The sequence below is a fragment of the Ochlerotatus camptorhynchus genome, unplaced genomic scaffold, assembly GCF_037179485.1.
Source record: "Ochlerotatus camptorhynchus isolate MF236.1 unplaced genomic scaffold, CSIRO-AGI_Acam_v1.1 ptg000303l, whole genome shotgun sequence".
Classification (NCBI taxonomy): Eukaryota; Metazoa; Arthropoda; class Insecta; order Diptera; family Culicidae; genus Ochlerotatus; species Ochlerotatus camptorhynchus.
The window spans coordinates 410,327-425,595 of NW_027040791.1; the positions used below are offsets into that span (position 1 = coordinate 410,327).

At 36.4% G+C, this 15,269-nt stretch overlaps 1 protein-coding gene across 1 annotated transcript in view; it reads right to left on the reverse strand.

Moving 5' to 3' along the window:
* Positions 1-11,232, reverse strand: part of LOC135707069 (monocarboxylate transporter 12-like) — a 30,967-nt gene extending 19,735 nt beyond the window's left edge. Inside the window, exon 1 of the mRNA XM_065228807.1 lies at positions 10,464-11,232. The gene's annotated coding sequence lies outside the window, so the exon portion shown is untranslated. The remainder of the gene's footprint in view (positions 1-10,463) is intronic.
* Positions 11,233-15,269: the final 4,037 nt, after the last annotated feature.

Below are 15,269 nucleotides of genomic sequence, written 5' to 3' on the forward strand. Positions count from 1 at the left end.
GGGAGAGTTGACTGCATTACTCATTTACGCTAAAAATGCTAATGGGACTGGGTTTTGAAAGATAAATATAATCCATCGCGTAATAATATATTTATTCCATTATCAACCCGCTAATGTAAGCCCAGTTGAACGATAAGATTAGCAAAGAACATCATGCGCCAGGTACTGACGAAAAGCAGTGACCAAGCCACATATTGCTTGCTAGAGAAAGATAACAACAATGGACGCACCATTTTTTTTAACCTTGATAACCTAGGGAGGATGTACCACATGGCTATATGCACTTATGGCTATACGTTCCTATTACCGTGTGTTCCAATTATGACCTATGCTATTCACATAGGAACGTATAGTCATGACTGGTACATCAGCCCTATCTATTAGGAGAAGTTTAATATCCAAACACCTTTGAATTTCACGCATGCGAATTGTGTAGCGCGTGAGAGGCGTTTCCGTCATTTCGGACACGTTCTCCGAACCCGAGCAAATTGGACTCGTGGAAAAGGTGCTTTCAACTCTACACAAGACGGCGAACGCGTTTTTTTTATTCTCGATTGCGAAAACTTTGGTTCCGGTCATGAATCAAGTATCACAGTAGACACCATTCGTTTCACTTCTCTACACGGTAAGCGCAAAATACCCAATAATGACTACAAAGTAAACATTTTCGAGGGAAACTGGGACTACCCATTAAATGAGTAAAATTTTACCCAATTATGGGTAATTACAACTACAAAAATAAGATAAGTAGTAAAAATTCATTTGTAAGTAATAAACACGCATAAATAGGTATTTTTTAAACTTATTTAATGGGTAGTCCCAGTCTCTCTCGAAAATGCTTACTTTGCAGTCAATATCGAGTCATTTATAGTCATTATTGGGTATTTTGCGGTTACCGTGTACTACATCCTTGGGCGCACTGAGGTAAGATCCGCTCGATCTTTATAATTTTTCGATTACCTTGACAAAGTTTATTGCTGAAGGATTGATCAGTCTTCTTGCTATTCTTCTTACATATATTTAATGGTTCACGACTGCTTCAATACAGGTCGGTTCGTTGTCTTCAATGTGAGTAATGGATTGATGCGGATCGAAATCTGTAGGAATGTAATCAACAACCTGTTTTCTTATTATCTTCTTTTATACCGCTTATAACCGGAACTGTTTTAGAATTTTAGAAGGTAGTGTTGTTTCTGTATGATCGCATCATTAATTCCGAACAATAATTAGTTCATTTAGACACCATGTTTTTATTTCGCAAATAATAGACAGCGGATTTCAACCTGTTCTGTTCCATACACTCCTAACTTTAAAGCCCTACGCGTATTACATCCGTTAGTGATCCGTTGAGCAAAATCTGACAGTTAGAAAATATATTTAGCGGTAAGTTTGTTGCAGGGTATCACAAACGGATGCAATGTAGGTGGTCCTTAAGGTTTATATGACGAATTCCGGGCAGTACCCAAGTAGCCACCAAGCCCGTCAATATGCCGATAAGGGCCCTTTTTGCAATATAAAGCTGATATATGGTTTTAAATTATTATATTATGTAACTCTAATGATACGTTAGTTCAAAGTCCATCGCTTAACCCTCATACCAAAAATGAAATCTCGGTATATTGTCAAAACTTTAATCGCTTGTGAATCGCTGCTACGATTAACGAAATTAAAAACAACATTTTAAGTTGTTCTTATACCGTGATTCTAGCAAATGAAACTAGTTGGTATGAAAGTCTAAGAATGAAGTGAAGAGATTTTTGGTATCAATTACAATGTTTATAGAGATGACCGCAATTGTAAATGGTTTGAAAATAGAGTAGGGAGTTCTAGTTGTTGTTTCAAAAAATTCCAATTCTGTAAACATCATAACTACAAAATTCAACTAATTTGAGCATGTGTGGTCGAAAGTGTAAGTGACAGGCGCAACACATATCTTTGCTTCAGTGTATTTTCCTCCAAACAATGCCTTAAAGAAATATATGTGGAGTTGAATTGTGAAACAACTCTAAACACTCTCTTAAATATTTTGCCTCTTTGACATGTTTTGCAGTGTACTCAAATGAAAGCCCAAAGGACCGGTCCTATTGTTAAGTATAGGCTGATGAAAATATTGCTTTAATTTTATATCCAGAAAATATTTAGCAAGGGAAAGAATAAAAATAAATTATTAATAAAAAAATATTTGTGTAGTTTTAGGAAAAAGCGCATAAAATACAATTCTGAATAAAGCTCAATTGTTTTGCCCCTTCAATATTTTGTAATGTAAAAAATAAAATTTGCATCAGCCTTAGTGATTTTTAATAAATTGTGAATTTGAAGTCATGCCATGATTCTTAGTAAATCCGAAAAGTTATTTGACCGGTTATTGTTGTTTTTTGTGAATATGACAAAGTTTTTTTTTACTATAGCTGAAGAAATTATGTCAAGCTTTCTCCTGAACAAATGTACATATATAGGAGGACTTAAGAAATGCAACGATGACTTCATTTCAGACATGGATAATTAAAGAATATTACTACCCATTCCTTGTTGTAAAAAAAATTGAATGTTGCATTGAAATACTTAAATTCGTGTTAAATTTAAATGTTCCCTCAAGTCACATTCGTTGAACCATTCTGAACGGCCGTCCCTTTGTCGTTATATTACAGTTTTGCCAAAAATGTATATATCTATATATTTTCCGGTACCAAGGAGTCAGCAAAGTAAAAAAGAAAAAAAAGCAGCAAATTGGAGCACATGCGATACGACAATGGAGTGATGCTCGTTGAAAAAAAAATCCGGATATGGGCACTACCTGTGTGTTACGGTTTTATAAAACGCAACAAGGAACTAAAGAACATCATACAAATGTAATGGACGTCGAAATGTCGTGGAACACAACGAATTCACAAATAGGCACGAAAGAGTGAAGAAATAGCGAAAGTTGCTGAGATAGCTATAGTTAGGAGAACCATTTACCGTGGACCCTCGGTAATATGACCGGTTTTAATCTGAACACTTTTTAATTTGAACCCCGCTTATCTGCACGGCATGCAAACTAAAAATTGCCTAAACGTCATTTTGCACATGGAACGGAGTAAAGCGAAATGGAGCATTGCAAAACGGAACGCAGAATCAAAACAAAACAGCAAATAAGGCAACCAGAAACACGCTGATAGGGTTACTAGAAGTTCAAGTTAAAAATAAACCCCGTTAATATGAATGAGGTGTCGTTCAGATTAGCGGGGGTCCATGGTATTCAATACTATTTATATGCTCATACATATTGTGCTACGACAGAACTGAGTGAAGTGAATTAGCGTATAAAAAATAATCCTACAGACTAGGGACGAACCGTAAAAAAACCATAGAGGTACAATGAAATGTATTGTAACCATAAAATAGAATTTATTGTATTTACAATACATCGTATTTTCCACAACGAGGGGTTTTTTTTTTTTTCCTTTGGTTTGTTTTTTCCGTCGATCTTGTTTTCCGTGCTGAGCACCAATGCTACCGACGTGCCAGGAAGGCAGCTCCTACACCTGGACCCTACCTATCGACCCATCAACTCATGAACCGGGGACCAACGGCTTTACTTCCCATCCGAAGGAAGGCGTGATCAGAGATGTTATGCCTCAGAACATCCCGGCGGCGCCGACTGGGATTGAACCCAGGCCTGTTGGGGTGAGAGGTAATCACGCTTACCACTACACCACCGGCGCCGTTGCAACGAGGGGGTTGTTATGTATCTTAACCATACGAAAAATCACTTTTTCCCGAACAAACTTGAGCCATTTACCATTAATTGTATTGTTGTTCGATTGCTAAAAAATATTGCTATATATCAGACGTATTGTACATCTATTGTAATGTCAATATGTTAAAATTTCTCGTAAAATATACGTACAATAAGATTGATCGGTGACAATAAATTTCAATGTGATAGTATTTTATTTTATGGTTACTGTATGGTTATTTTTTCCAGGGGCCCCGGCGTATTGGTTTGCATCGATATCTCTCACGCCAAAATCAAGATTTCAATCTCATCACCGGACAAGTCACGACTGACCCAAACATATTAAAATGAACTCATGCTAAGTTCCTAATTCTACGTTTAACCATACACTTATGCACATTAAAATCAAAACAATTATTCACTTATTGAATATACGGATATATTTAAACAATGGACTGATTTGACCGTGGGTGGTCCTGTGCGACCAAATAACTAGGAATTGTATACCACGAAGCTATCTACACAGCAAAAAAATAATTTTGATATCACGTCAAAGTGGATGCACTACAATCATGTCGAAAATATGGTGTAATATTACTTGCTAAAAAGTAATAAAATTATCATTAATACAATGCATGAACTGACATTACGCTGCTTTTACTGCATTTGTTTATTTATGTGGTCATAAAAATTACATGAAATTTTCGACATGATTGTAGTGCATCCACTTTGATGTGATATCAAAATTATTTTTTTGCTGTGTAGATGGAACGTAGAATCGTGCCTAGTTGACTAGTTCAGAACAATATATGTTACTAGTTAACAAATCGAATACAAACAGCCGTTGGGTTTTAGTACGCCTGAGCTGTAAGATTTCTAGATCATTCGGTATACAGTGACTTGCATACTCGGGAAGATTTGAAAGGTCGTTCCACGGAAGTAATCTCAACGTGTAATGGATAAAGCTTCTGTGCACTTTCCCAATGCGAGTTTATTTGCGTTGGATGGCAGGGAGACCACACACAAGCTGCGTATTTCATGGTATTAGGGAGCAGTATAATGCTTGAGTACCAGATGGTAATTACGAGATTACGGAAAAAGATAAATGTTCAAGATTATTGGACGTAAAAAATAAATTCTAAATTGTAAAGCCAGAACATATGACTTCGAAAAAAAAAATCAATTTGGGACAGTCCCTTATGACAAATTCGAACCAATTGTATTTGTTCTCGCTTTGCCGTCATTACCGAGCGCAACATACTGGATGCTGTTGGTTTGGAACGGAACCATCTTCTATCCATACATTCCCTTACTGCATCACAAAACATGACCAAAACGACAACATAATGAGTTAACGACGTCACCAAACCTTAGCGATAAGGCGTAACCGTTGAAGCAAAGTGAATGGTAGCGTCATCATCATTATCATTGTAAGACACACCTACCCATAGCGCGAAAAATGTGATCAAATTTAGTTGGTTTTGTCATATTAACACGTGATATGCTAGGTGCGATAATATCATTGATAATAATTGATACGAGTTGACACTTGGACAGGCGTTAATTAGAAACGAATGTTGATAATAAACATCTTAAATTGTTTCGATTTTTTGTATTGTATTGTATTTACAGATTGAACTCGTGACAAAATATGATGATATGTTAATTTTGTTGCTAATGCTACAGCAGTAATTTGAGTCTCCACTATAATCAACAAAGTTCCTGTTTCAAGTTGTAAATGTTATTGACTTCCTTGTTGGTTACTTTGGCACATTCAATTGTGACGCACGAAGAACGAATAGAATCAGTACAAAAAAACTATTTTTATTGTTTGCACTTCGAAAATTAGGCTGGACAAGATATCCTCTTCCATCATATGAAGCCCGTTGAATGCTCATCAGCATCCAATTGAAAGAGCGCCGTGAATTGGTGTAATGGTCTCATTTGTAAACGATATCGTTTCGCATCGCATTGATTCCATAACACTTTTATCAATATTAAAATTTTACTTTTTACGGCAACTGTGAAATCGAAATATTTTTATTACAAGCCACCATCGTACAAACTATGCTAAATTTGATCTTTGAATCAGATGATGGCAAGATACAATAATCATAGTGAAAATATTGACTTTACAAAAGCCAAATAGAAGCAATACTTTGTTTAGCCTAGTTTTTTGGATATAATATTGTTTAGAAGTAAAACATAAAATGTGATTATAATTGTATCAAAACGGTCTCCTCTTCATTGACGATAAATAAATAAATAAATAAATTGAGACGTAGTGAAAATCCAATCTAATCTAATCTAACACCAACACAGCCAGTTCATGAAAACATCCTGGTAAATTATAGATATACCACCATAATTTTTCTTGTCTTCTTGGTATATGTTACACTTCAGAGATGTGCAGCATTTAAGGGGCAAGATTATTCAGAAACCTCTGGCCTGTTTAAATCAAATATTTAAACAAGTTGCTTCAGAATCCAATAAATGGATGAAACGAGTACGTTCCGTTGTATTGTTATTTATAAAGCTATTCTTGATGCAACCATCACTCCAGCAGATCAACCTCGTGCTAATGGACTCACACAGCGTCATCCAGGCGCTGGAAGCCGAAGCACCGAGCCACCCCTGGATACAAGCCATTACGTGGTATGTCCCACCTTCAACTGTCTTTACGTGGATTCCCGGACACTGCGGTGTTCCCGGAAACGAGACTGTGAACAGACTGGAGGGATCTGGATCATCCGGTCCCCACCACACCTGGATACAAGCCATTACATGGTTACATCTTCAACTGTCTTTACGTGGATTCCCGGACACTGCGGTGTTCCCGGAGACGGGGCTGTGAACAGACTGGCGAGATCTGAATCATCTGGTTCCGGATCATGGAAGCCTGGAAGCAGGAATGGTTCCAGCCACGGGCCACTTTCCTGGGAAGATCAAGGAAACCGTTTGACCGTGTCTGGACAGCCACAAATACAAGGACCAGCGGATCATTTCAAGACTCCAGACAAACAAAGTGGCACAAATCTGAATAAAGGCGGTCAAACACATTTTCTACCTTGTTTGCCGTTTTAGAGACTAGGTGTATTCGGAAAAGTTGTTTAAAATGATGTCGCATGATTAAGCTAGTATTACACAACCAAATGCTAACTTTATCCATTTGCAAGATAACGGATTCATGTATGGAACAAAGTTACAGAACAGTTGATTTTATGAACATTTGCTAAAGACACCAAGTGCCGCCTCCAATCAAATTCATCGGGCAAGCCTGTCAATCGCCTAATAATAGTTCTGACGAAAAGCATGTTGATAAAAAAAAACACTTTGGAATTCATTTCACGCGATCACTTGCACTAAAGTTGTTTTCTAGAACTATGTTATCGAGTGGCACCAATGTCACGAAAATATTAAAAAATAATAAATCTCACCAATGCCCAAGATCACGCTTGATTTTCACTGATAAAAATCAGCAAGCAAGCAACTACGGATGATATTTCAAGCTGCGATATCGTAGCTACGAATATCAAGCTAACAAAACTTACCAGCTACAATTCTAACCAAACCGTGGTGAGTTTGAGTTTCATGCTTTTTGCTTTACATCCGAACGCAGCCCTAAATCACCGTCATTACTGGCAGCAGTAGCTTCGTGTCTGCCATCGGTGAAAAGTAAAGAGAGATAGTAAACTATACTTTCTCTTTCTAATAAAACGATGTGCAACGGAACCAATTTTGGGTCGAATCAACTCTCCGCTTCATGTTTAAATGTTATGAATAGTCTCGCTTGATATTGCGAGCTTGTAAAATCATTTTTTTTTATTAGTTTATTTGATAAGGCTCAATCGAATTAACTTTACAGAACCGAGGATTCCTGTTCACTATACAAAACATCTTAAAAGTATAGTCAAAAGGTACAACACAATAAATACTTTATCTTCCGCTATCCAATAAGCCTCCTCCTCCGCGGGATCCGCTTCCAGTGATTTCATTGTATGGCAGTATCGCCAACGGTGGACAGAGCGCTTTCATTTCAGCAATGGATGTCAAACGTGACCATCACTCACACACTCATCACGAAACGGTTGCTTTCCAAAAAAGACGACGCATCGACCGAAAGAACTGCTTTTAAAGAACAATGAGGAGGACCACACAATGGTTGCTGCCGAGTAAACAGACGATCGCGTGACTCACATCGAGAGTGGTCTGCTTCCGTCAATATCAAGCATAATATTTTGTTCAAATATCACACGTGTTATTGAGAGCGTATGAGAGCGGAAAAATATCATTTGATAGATGATTTTGCCAACTCTGAGTGGCACATTGTTTCGACCTAAAACGCGAAGAAAAAAACAATTCCAGAAAACATAAAACCGAAAATTTGACATTTTTCGCGTCCGTACAGCCCACTTCGATCTTCATTCAATAGTGATAAAAGTAAAACCACAAACGAAGTGACAGACGACTAACTGGCGAAGAAATCAAATTAAAATAATGTGGTTCGCTGTAATAGAATTTTCTTAGAAGCTTGTGCCATCAGCCACCAGATGGGCTAGTATTTTTGTTTTGATTTGAACATAATTGATTTTGTGTGCAATATGATTTTTGACAGTATGCAAAGAGTGTATCATTTTGTCATTTTTTTATGCATTTCAGTTTAGAGTAGAGTGAAAGAGATAGAACCAAAACATTCTAGTAAATTTAGTGTTGCCATGTGGTACAATCCATTAGTAGTGTTGCCATGTGGTAAAATCCAGTAGTAGTGGTGTTGCCATGTGGTACACTGAAAAATTGCAATAGCAGGTGCGTCACCAAAGTTTTCGAGCCGCTCCGTCTGTCACTTCGTTTGTGGTAAAACTTTATGTTTGTGCCGGCCTAATTGAACTTTAAATAATAATTTTTTTAGCTCAATCATATGGTCACCAAGTGAATCAAGTTAATGGAAACTAGTTTCCGGAAGCTTTGGCATTAATTTTTAATCACTCAAACATTGGAGTTCAATGATTTAAGTTTAAGCACATATTTTGATTTTTCAACGGCATTTCGCGAAAACTAAATGAAATTCTACTATTTTTTTTCATCGAAATCTGAGATCAGAGGCTTCATTTTATGAACTTTATTTATGAAATTTGTGTGACCATTTATTTTGTATGTACATCCTTTAAATTAGCGTTGAAAAATTTAATACCAATTTCCTATTATTATTTTATTGTTCGTTGAGTTAATCTAATCAACCGATATTGTAGTAGAAGTTTTATGAAGATATCGCGCACATAATTATTAGATGAAATTGAATATCGAAAAATAATCGTTTTGTCGTACAATTCGATGGTTCAATGGCCTTAGACAGTACGGTAAGGCACGGTATTACCAAGTCGGAGACGGCGGGTTCGATTCCCGGCCCGTTCGAGAAAATCTTTCATGTTGAAAGTTTGTTTGACTTCTCTGGGCATAGAGGGCTTACCCAATTGGTAGAGACATTTATTTTTGGTAGAATTTCAAAGTACAATAGACATCCATAGACATCTTTTATCTTTTATTCAAAAATTTAATTATAGCTTATATTTTTCTTTGAAGTGTAGCGTCCCATAAATGCTACAGCTAAGTATCTTTACACTCCCAATCAAAAGTTTGCGGTCACCCCTAAAAAAACATGCAAATTATTATTGTTCATATCTCTACCATTTTACGTCCAATTTTCATTCTCTTAAGTTGATTTGAAAGGTATGAAATCTAAAATTGATTGATGAGCGTTTTAGTAGGATAATTTTATACCTTATTCGTTGTTTTTCCTTTCAATTCTACTACTGTTGCATCACTTTAACTATTCACTATTCACTTTCACTATCACGTTTAAAAAACTATAACAGATACATACTTCGTTTACTACTTGCAAACTTGCAAAGTCTATGACTAGGCACTGAAGAAGTTTGCAAGTAGTAAACGAAATACGTATCTGTTATAGTTTTTGAAAAGTGATAGAGAAAGTAAATAGTGACTAGTGAAAGTGATACAATAGTACTTGAGTTAAAAGGAAAATAAAAAAAAACAACGTAATAAGGTATAATTTGTAGGTACTTAGCTCAATATTTTTTTTTTTCAAATTTTGTATACTGAAACTTCACATAAAGTTACAACATTTTCCAAAATTCACACTGATAGGCTTTGAATATCTGTAATTAGGTTTTTAAACAAATTATGACAATACAAATGTCGAAGGATGCATTTTTCACTCGAAATATATGTTGCCACCTTCCTTCAGCGAATTTGGCAAATAATCGATGGAAACACTTGTTGGTTATTTTCAATATATGTACTACAAATTCATGCATTGGTTGGCATAGAAAGCTCTCAATTAATAATTGTGGAAGTGAATCTATAACACACTCAGTTGAGAACAGACAAAACGCTCGCTACAGAAGCGTCAAACCAACAAGACTCGTCGAGTAACTAGCTAAGTGAATTTAATTATCAATTAATTACCCATTGATCTTCAATAAGCCATAATATATGAAATTCAATTTCCAGTGAATGAGTGGCAGTACATCATCCAAGAAAGAACTCGTAAAAGGAAAGCAAAATCCAAAACCGGCTAGCTAGTAGGATCCCAGATTTCTATTTATTGCTTAATTACTATTCAAAAAGAGCCATTATTGCCGAGTCTACTGAAGTGTACGAACAAGCGAAAAAAAAATATGTTCACCATGTCCAGTATGTAAAGTGCAATTGTACGCATTATTACCTTTCAAGCTTTTCACGAAGGCACCCACTATTAAGCTGGATTATCCAATTGATGGCTCGAGGATCTTTTTTTTTATGAATGGAACCTTTGAGCTGTCGATAAACACATGTGCGTAGGCCGGCGCTTTTGATGACGACGTTAATCACGCAGTTTTACGGAAATCTCACACGTCACTAACTAACTGAATACAGACTCGTTTGTGAAACCGATTCCTTGTCAGATACTAAACCACTGAATCGAATAACAAATATGTTAATTTTCAGTCACTGCCTTCCACTAGTAGAAACGTGTTCCAGCTCTCTTCGTCTTTTTCGGTGGCTTCAGAGCACACTCACACAGTTTAAACAAGTTGAACCACTTTTTTTTCGATACTTAATTATCGTCCGATCGCTACTAAAACACATTACCAAAATTGCGATACGTGTATAGCGAATTAAATTAGCGCCAGATTTTTTTTTCGTACACCACCGCAAAAAAAAACTTACTTCATGTGTAGATAAAATTACTTACACACAATATATCAGTACCAAAAAAAAAGCGCAAATATCAGATAGCAGCGCTCCAGACGCGTACCGAAATTCCAAATTTTGCAAAAAGCAAACTTCTCACAGAAAACACAGAAACTGTTTCAACATGAACCGGCGTCGTCAAGAAGTTGAAAGTCAATAAAAGCCAAATAAAATTCAGAAATGCGCGCGCGAGACTTAACGTGAAGAAGCGTTCCAACAGAGACAACGTTTCTGTACGACTATCAAAGCATAACTGAACTCCATCGGGTCCACCGGACGAATATTCTAAAAATAAAGTTTCGGAAAAAAATATGTTCAACACAACACACCGGTCAACAAGCCACACATCTACACATCGAGCGCCGCCACGAGGCGCGCGATGGGCACAGTAAGAAACACACGCTAATTTGTGGAGAGCTCATCAGGATGAATTGTCGGCTGGATTCTAATACTTAGGAACTTTTAGATTAAACCATAAACTTTTATAATAGTTTTTTTTTAGTTTTCACGATAATGTGTTGATCAATTCACATATACGTTTACTGGTATGTGAAGCAGAGAACCATGAATAGGGTTCAAAAGTATTATTTTCAGTGTCAGCGTATGGATTTATGTATTAGTTGCACATAAAGCAGATAAGGTTTCCCGATTCCGTGGAATTTATGTTATCAAGAAATGTTCAAGCTAGACCAACCCTTATTTCCCGAAAATGAATAATGATATGGCAGCCTCTTAAAATGTTCGATTTGGTTTGAAACCAAACATACTAAAATTTGAAGTTGGTACATTGATGTTAAGAGGCCGCTCAACGGAACTAACTCAAAGTTAGTATGGGTGATCCTCCACGCAGCAGCAAGTGCGCTACCGTAGTATACCATCCATAATCATCGATTAACTACTAGTGGATTTCGGTCTAACAGTTTGGCAAACATCAGATATTTTGTTTAAAAAACTTGACGTCCATAACACTGTGCAACAATCTTGATCTTTTTGTTCTAGAATAAACAAATTTGGCCATATTTGACTTTCATGTTGTCCCCTTGAGTTAAACTGCAGAGTAGACTTATGCTTTATCACGTCACGTTTTTTAGGAATCGCCCTCTTTATGACTGTTGGTATGTTTGTATGATTGCAGTTGTATACTGCCGAAGCATGTGGCGTTGTTACTGTTGAAGATTTTTTTGTAGGAAATTGATTTAGTTGTTCAAAGTACAACATATTCTAATACATTTATTAACATTGTTATTGATTCCCTTCTGCTACTAATAGCCTCAATAGCACAGGATTTGTATATGTGATGACTTTGACTTTTTGTTTTACGCTGTGTTCGAAAAAAGTTGACCACAATATTTATTCTCATGCGATTCTTTTTTTTTTTCTTCCCGTAGTTTTGATGCTGTGCTTTAAAATTGTGACCAAATTTAGTTTCAAAACATCAGAAAAATATAAAGATAAAGAAAAAAAAAATACGACGAATTAGGAGGTATTTAAAGCTCTGTTTCCCAGTACCAAATCGATACATCACGTGAATGTAGAATTTAGTTAAGTCCTACGTTTTTTTCTGTAGCTTCATGTCTCCGGGCATGAAAGATCGTCGGTCGCAGTGGCTTGTCGTGGAGTAAAGGGCGCCATCGTCGGATTTTAATTGTTATATGTAGCAACAACTCGATCATAAGTTTTTGCTTATTGAGCAGAAGATTGTGGGTTCAGTCCCAGGCCCTTTCATAATAACAAGTTTTGGATTTGCATTGCTTGCTCTTCGTGTGTTATATGACGCTTGTCGTCGTTGTCGCTGTCGCCGGGTTTGAATGGTTACAACAACAACTCGATCTGGATGGTATCAGTCTGCATGGTTTAATCAACTCGATATTTAAAAGATGCTCTCGGCTGCTTTACCGTGTGAGGGTGAACATTTATGCAAAGTTTCATGGAATTCTGAGAGGTAAAATCTAATTTTTTTTATTTTTTATAGAATCTAGAATGAGATTCCTAAATAAGCTTGTAGAAGCTTTTTCCTTAGAAGCTTATTCTAGACGTTCCTCTGACTCAAATAAACATGGGCAGGATAGTGAATCTGAGTAGATACGCAGTATAGGAACATTATTCCAAGGTTTAAGGAGCATTTTATCGTTTTAATATTACAAAAATGATTTGCAAAATATTAAAAAAAAATAGTTTAATTAGAGCAATATATATATAAAAATTACACTGTGCAACACAACTTTCTAGAACACCTAAATTTGACCATATTTTACTGTCACGGTTTTTAGATACTACTCTCTTTGTGAGACTGCGTATGAGACCAGCGACGGTCGTGCGTGCTCCGCGTACTGAAGGCACTGTCTAATTATTGGACATATTTATACTGTTACTGAATAACATTTCAATGCACAAAGGGGGCGGAAACTAAAAAACGCGACTTGTTAGAGCATAAGTATTTTCTAGACTTTTACCGAAGACATCAAATCAAGAAGACTGGCAACTCTGCCAGAATCCAAGCAACAGGTACAGTAGCGCAGCGCTCGAGTGAAGGTGGAAGTACTGCAAAGGAAAATGAGCAAATACACAAAGCTTTCTTCTGAGGTTGGAATTTTAGCTATCATATCTATCGAAGCATTTACCTTTGCGTGACAAATGAAGCGATTGTGTCGGTCTCATAGCGGTCGTATGAGAAAATGGAAGAGTTGCCAATCTTTTTAATGGGTTGTCTTCGCTTTTGGTCAATATATCTCAGTATATTCTAGAATTTTACTCAAGGGACCACAGTAAAGTCACATATAGTTAAAGTTTTGTGTCCTAGAATAAAAAAAAAACCAGTTTGTCGTACAGTGCAATTAAATAAAGTTCATCTTAACTTTTTGTATTTTAGTAATGAATTACAAATTACTAGGAACGGTCATATTAAAAAAAATCAGACTCATTCAAATTAACTAGATTATTTGTAAGCAGTGGTACTAGTATAGTACCAACCGGTGGAAACTAACGGTTTTAAATTGGCTCACTACTTGACTAGCCTATTGGTCCCAAGCAAACCGATTAACGTACCCCATTCTAGTCGAAATTCTGGTACTACACAATGTTTGTTTTGATTCGCCATGAAATTTTGACAGATAAAATGAGGGGTTCGCGGATTTTCCTATGTTTCGAGGGGTGCATCGATTAGCTTGGGACCGAAGAGAGTACCAGAGCTGAGCCAAAAAGCTGAGCACGTCTTAGAGTTACCTCTATGATAGTACTGTGTATCAAGTCAGCAATGCGTGGATTTGTAATATGTTAATAAACTATTTATTTTACCAGCACATTATTATTATTTTTGACGTTTCACTTGTTTTCTTCGGAATTTTTACCGAAATTACCGAAATCAAAGGTCACTTAATTTTTGTGATACGACTCATTATTTTAGAACCACATGATCGGCGATCACGAACGACTTTAGAAACATGTATTGAGTATGGTTGCGTGTGGTGCTCATAAAGATTGTAACATGTTGTTCCTTTTGGTTCGTTTTTTGGTTTCCGAGTGCGTACGTGCGCAAACAGTCGGCTCTTCGGTGCTGGTCCACGATTGATGCTATGCTTTATGCTGGCACTGGCAGTCTGGCATCAATCGTGTGTCGGTCGCTTCGAAATCGATGCCTCTGATCGCTCAAACAATCTAGTTGGGCGATTTAAAAGGAGGATCAGCAACAATTCTTCGAAGATACTTTGCTATCAAGTGGTACTTTGTGCTTTCATTCAAAGAAAATAAAATAAAGCAATGGTCGCTAATGCTTTTTTTTTGACCATTTTACTGTTCCTTCGCCTTTTTCCGGAATTCTGTCATTCTCAGCCTATTCACATTAAAAAAATAAGGAATTGCATAATTTAGGGTCCTTTACGGTTTTTATGCAGTCGTAATTCATTTTCGATTATCTATAAGTGAAACTTTAAAGAATCCTTTCCATATTTTTAACTAATAATTTAAAATATAGAATACTAAGATTGTTGTTATTCACAGGAAATAGCCGGTTTTATTATTAAATTAAGTACTTAAGTAAATTTTTCCTGGTGTTTACTTTCCTAACATATAAAATTATCTCCACCTCTTCAAATTACTGTTACTGTAGTTGTTTGAAAGATGATAAAGATTTTCCATGTACACAATGTTGAACATTTACCCAATATTTTAATGTTGATTCTTGCATTCTACTTGCATCAAAGGAACCCGTAAATTCACGTGACCTTTTTGTTGCATATTTCTTCCGAATTCTGAAGCACTGGCGAAGGTACAAATAAATGTGATGAATTGTATGGAAGAA